Genomic DNA, 5771 nt, shown 5'->3' on the forward strand with positions numbered 1-5771 from the left:
GCACTTAGGTAACAGTGGAGTCAGCGGGGGCCTCCCAGGAATGTCAGAGGAAACTTTCCAAGAGTCGGAGCGTCCCCTGAACACTTCTCCAGTGGGTCTTAAGAAGTGCTAGCAGAAGCTGAGGTGCTTTCTTGAAGAATGCTAGTGTGTGGTTAATACAGATAAGTTGTTCGTTTGGGGGTTGGCAGGGATGGGGGGACCTGGTCCTTTCCAGCCAGCACAGGACTCCCTGGCTGTGCTCACCTGCTGGGTCAAATTAGACATACAATCAAGGTGTTTTCAGAAAGTTCCTTCCTTACCCACTGCTATGGCCTTCTACAATGGGACTAGAGACAGTTGTTTCCATCCCCATTCCAACCCCCAGAAAGTAACTAGACAGGTTAGAAGACCCAGAGCCCATAAACACCCAGCAGAGCAGCAGAGTTGAAACTTCAAGGAAAAGGAACACAGAGCCCTTGGAGATCACTTTGCCCAGTGGTTAGAAGAGACCATAGAGACTTAAATACCTTCGGAGATCTTGTTAAACTAAACTTAGTGAGAGAGTGGTGAGTGGTGGGATAATTACTACAAAGCCCCACCCTGCCAGCAGCCACTGCGAAATAGCATCAAAGACTGAGTGATGGTAGCAGCCATGGCTGCAGTGGCCCCAGGGGGATGCGCTTCCTTCATGGACCCCCCTGACAGGCCAATACCACACACACACTTCATCCACTGGTACAGAGGGGATGCAGCCCCTTGCATGGCTCCCAACTTGAAGGCTGACCAACAGAGAGAGTAACCAAGAGGTGGTGATAGTCTGGTTGTCCACTCCCTTTCTCCCTGCCACTCTGAGCCACCCCCATCTCCTCTCTTTGCCACACCAAGCAACTTGGAGGAGGAGTGGTGGCCAGTCTGCGGGACCCCAGGCTTTCCTGCCTGCGCAACTTCAGCCTCTCTGAGCTGCCTAAAGAGTCCTGGTGAGAAAAGCTGTCCCTGGGCCTCCTGTTCCACTGTCTCTCCACTCCCTCTCTGTCCTTAGGAAATGTATGACCAAATCCTGGCAGGCTGCCTTACTGGGTCCAGGTGGTGGTGACCTCTGGGCTGACACTAGCGCTGTTCCTTCAGACTAGAGAAGGCCTAAGAATGGGCCCCAGGGCCCTCTGTGCTTTGCCCAGAACTCTACTCTTATAAACAACATCGGAGTGGCCTGTTAGCTCAGTTGGTTAGAGCGTGGTGCTAATAAAACCAAGGTTGCTGGTTCGATCCCCGCATGGGCCACTGTGAGCTGCGCTGGGCAAAAAAAAAAAAAAAAAAGACAAAATAAACAACATTAGGGGTTAGTCCAATGTCCGTGGGTCTCCACGGGGCCCTGGAGGTTCTATGGCAAGGTTAGAATTCAATGGGACATTGGGAGAGAATTTGCACTTCTCAGGCTTTCGGTTGCAGTGCACAGATGACCGTGGCGCCTGCAGCCAGATGAGAGACAACAGGTAACGGATGCTCTCTGATTTGGGGGACGAAGCCACCACCACTAGGACCTGTCTATTGTTGCTTATGGGCTAATATGAAATCCATTCTATGGCCTCACGACTGAATATACTGTTGATATTGATATATTGTCTATGCACACCCCTGGACCTACACACACCACCTGTCACTGTCATCAGAAGACACCAAAACAGTATGAAAAAGTTGACCTGCATGCCAGAGACAGGAAAGACTAAATATACTGCCGAGGACGGATTCCTTGAAAAAGTGGTCAAGAAGTTCTTGGCGGGTGGATCAGTTGGGCCTCTAGTGTCATGCAGAGCGTTTTACTGGATATTAACTGCAACTGGCTCCTTCTCCAGGGTTGGCCTAGCCATGCCCCTGTGTTTTAATGTCTGGGCCACACTGTCCAGGTTCTGCAAGACCAAATTTGCTTTTTGTTTGGATTTTCTGAGCACATTACATCTGACTATGGCCCTGGATTTACAGCCCAAGCCACACATCAGTGGGCCAAATCATGGGGCACGGGATGGACTCTCCATGCTCTCTATGACCTCCAAGCCACAGGAGTGATTGAGTGTTTCTATGGGCAATTAAAAGACAGGCTTACACAGCTGAGGGGAGGGGACAAGATAACTCCAGTCCAGACTATGCATCTCAGACAAGCAGCCTGGAATCTCAAATGCAGCAGTTCCCCATGTGGATGCTTCTCATTTACACTTTATGTTTGATCAAGCTGTCTGCCTGCTTCCTTCAATCATATGCTCTTGTTTTACAGTTACTTACACACCTATAACGGCCTTCCATCCCTTCTGTTCCCCTTCCTGAAGACTCAAATAGATGGGAGATCAGGATGCCTTCTAAAACATCGAGTATGGAAGATGGCATAAACCCATTTTGAAATCTTTTGAAAATTCTGAATTTTGTGCTAATTCTTTAAGATGAAGTATTTTTCTGTTTAACATATATAAATGTATAAATGTGTCTTTCTGTACAAATGCTCTTGTCCCATTTTCATTCAACAATTTTGGGTGAACAGCCTGGAGAAGAGTAGTGGTAACTGAAAAGAAATATGTATTGATTACTAAATGGGACACACTAAGAGCAACAACCACCACAAGAAAAACAAAAAGCAAAGCATCTGGGCAGGTGGAAGACAGCGGGAGAATATGAATATACATACTTTTTAGAACTGCTCCTGAAAGCTTTCTCTCCTCCTAAGGAAAAACTGCCTGCGCTGCTTTTCCAAGCTGCTGTGACCGCTTTGAGGTCAAAACGCTTCTGAGCCCATGGTGACACGTGACAATGCTGGCTCTAACGAAACAGAAGATGGCCTCAGAGCCTGCGCTTCCCACACTGAACACCTCCTGATGTAATCCACACTCAGGAAAAAGCTGATGTGATGGACAAACAGATGTGATGGACAAACACAACTTTTTGAAACGCCTCAGACAGTCCCTCTAAAACCATGGACTGAGCTAAATTAGTTGGACTGGACTGGGATCCTTGGAGTAGGAGGTCTCTTGACAGGTACCATTGAGACCCCACTTAATCTGACTGCCGAATTAATGCATGTCCTGCTGTGAATGTCCTAACATTGTAAACTCTTTGTTTCCAGGGGAACACATGTGCCCTCTGGGATTGTACTTACTGTGTGTGTACCCTGATTCGCATGAAGGCATCTGCCCGAAGGCTCTCAGGTCAGCTCCACCTTAGTAGCCAGAGCTGTGCTCTGCCTGTGTTGACACCTCAGTTCAGGTTAAAAAAAAAAAAAAAAAAAAAAAACATAAAGAAGGTTAAAAATGAAACTTCCTGGCTCTCTAACGTAGACACTAATGGGCTATGGGACATCGTTTCCTGGCTTGGTGATAGTTGGTGTTCATGGCTATGTTCACTCTACCAGGTGGCCTGATCATCCTGCTTGGAGTTACCTTGAGTTTGACCATGGTCTTCTGTGACCTCAGCCTATTGACAAAGTTCTTGTCACAGCTCTTCAAAGTCTGACTTACTTGGGTCCATATGGGGTAGCCTATGTGTCTCACTCAGGCACCGAAAAACGAAGGGATGGAATTGAGGAGTCTGGCTCCTGGCCAATATCCAATGAGTGATCTCTCAGGCGCCACCATTGGCAATGATAAAAGCTCTTCTTGTCAGGCCTCATAGCGGAAATCTACCCTCCCCACACCAATCTGTTATGCAGACAGTAAGGTGAAGTTGAGCACTCAGGCCTCCCTTGTAGGATATGATCTTACACGTAATCACATTCCTAGCTCAAGCCCTGTGTGGGGACAGAGCCAGAAGTGCAGTTTCCAGGTTCTCGGCCTCACATGGAAAGGTGCTGGGTCAGGTAGTAAATAGCCCTCAGCTGGGCTAGTTGGCCATCAGCTGTAACCAGTGAGCCATTGGCCACTAATATGTGGCTATGCTAGCAGCAAAATGGGGGCTAGCAAGCGAATGGTGGCTAGCAAGAATGGATTGCAGCTAGCAAGTGAGGTTGGTTGCCAGAGAGAAGTGGATGGCGGGTTGCGGATCATGTGGCTCCTGCTTCCTGTGTCTCCAACCCAGTCACTAGCAAGAATATAATGGTATGACTCCCCTGTCTATGGCTCTGTGGGTGTTCCTTTTTGGCCTCACCATATCCTGCGTTCTCTTGTGGGGAGCGGGACCAGAGACCCCTCATGACACCCTGCATGATACCCTGCCAATCAGAGGCCTTCTTACTGGGGCCCTGGCCTGAGGTCTTCCCAGGTACATGTGCAGAAATCTCTCATTGGATGAGAAGGTAGCCTTAAAGATATTTTCTCCAGTCTGACTCAGTACTCAGTGCAGTAAGTACTCAATGTCATCAATAGGTTCTGCAACTTTAAGCAAAAGACTTCACAGAACCAATTTTACCGTAGGCTAATTGCTGTAAATGAGTTAAGTTCTTAAAGCATCTCATTAACATTATAACAAAACGTTATTGGAGGACCTGCTGTACTTTTGCTCACCTAGCCCTTCTCTCTCTTTTCACCTAGCCCCAGGGTCCATAAAATGTCAGAAACCATTTGATTGGGGGCTCCCTCGGCAGTAAGATAATGCCCCCAACCTGTGCTGACATATCTGAACATTGCCTGCTGTCATTCATGGGAAAAATGGAACATTGGGGATGCCTTATTTTCTTTCTGGCTTCTTCCTTATACTATTACAGCAAGCAAATAAAGCCTTCATTGATACTTTTTATTTTGTCTTAATTGACCACCATGACACCTGGCACCTTATCTCTCTCCAGCTCAGCTCTTGACAATGAAAATAGATTGAAGGATATCTATATTGTCTCTCCTTTTTGTTGACTGCGGTGCCCCAATACAAAGATCAGTGTTTTAGGGTGCTTTCCTCAATTAAGAGAACTCAAGACTAGATAACAAATCAGTTTCTTATGGAAAGGAAGGACGAAAGGAAAGTTTAGACTTATAATGAATAACAATTTTTTAAATAGAATCAAGCTATATACTGTGATAACAGAAAGAATATTACATATCATGATCAGTGTGGATAAATAAGGGGTCCCACTACAACAGTCATTATGATACCCTACTCTAGATATATAGGGATCTAAAAAGGAAGTGAACATAAGAATTATAAAAATTGCAGTTACATTTTAACCAATTTTGCTATGATTTTAAATTTTACCTATCCAGAAGAAATAAGGAAAATAAGCTCCCTTACCATACTATTTTTGTCATGCATACAACACATAGCATTATACCTAACTCATGTTCCCAAAATATTTGATAGGCCCTGGGAAAATAGATAAAACCAAAACGTTAATGTGGTCTGTGGGAGGGAGCAGTATAAACAAGTTTCTAGAAAGGATGTCACTTCAAAACTCAAACTTCTGAGTATATAATCTAAAATCTACAGTTACTCGTTTATGTCTACTTATATGCATCCCACATTGAGATTTGTAATTTCATACCTAAACTGTTTTCTTCCTGATCATTTCTCAAGGTCCAATCTCTATCCAAGATTGCTAACTATTTGTTTTATAAGTAACACTGGTCCCTAAGTGTATATCCATCTTAGAGTGCCCAGTGCTCATACTTCTGGTGTAGACAACACATAGAGAAGAAAATAAAAGAGTTTATTTTGTCATTTATCTATTTGTTGCATTCTAAAGAATATAAATATGGTCATCATGTAGCTACATAACAATCAAATAGACGATTTAGGAAACAATAAGTAGAAAGACTCCACTAATTAGGCCCTGGTGAACAATCAAACATCAAAGCAAATCATTCATGAGCAGAAGCAAAGAAAAAAGA

The 5771-nt window shown here is 45.0% G+C and overlaps 1 non-coding gene across 1 annotated transcript; it reads left to right on the forward strand.

Annotated features, from left to right (window-relative positions):
* Positions 1–1183: 1183 nt before the first annotated feature.
* On the forward strand, positions 1184–1257 carry TRNAI-AAU (transfer RNA isoleucine (anticodon AAU)). The gene has a single exon. It is a non-coding gene; the product is annotated as a tRNA-Ile (tRNA).
* The last annotated feature ends 4514 nt before the right edge of the window (positions 1258–5771 follow it).

Source organism: Rhinolophus ferrumequinum, chromosome 4, assembly GCF_004115265.2.
Source record: "Rhinolophus ferrumequinum isolate MPI-CBG mRhiFer1 chromosome 4, mRhiFer1_v1.p, whole genome shotgun sequence".
Lineage (NCBI taxonomy): Eukaryota > Metazoa > Chordata > Mammalia > Chiroptera > Rhinolophidae > Rhinolophus > Rhinolophus ferrumequinum.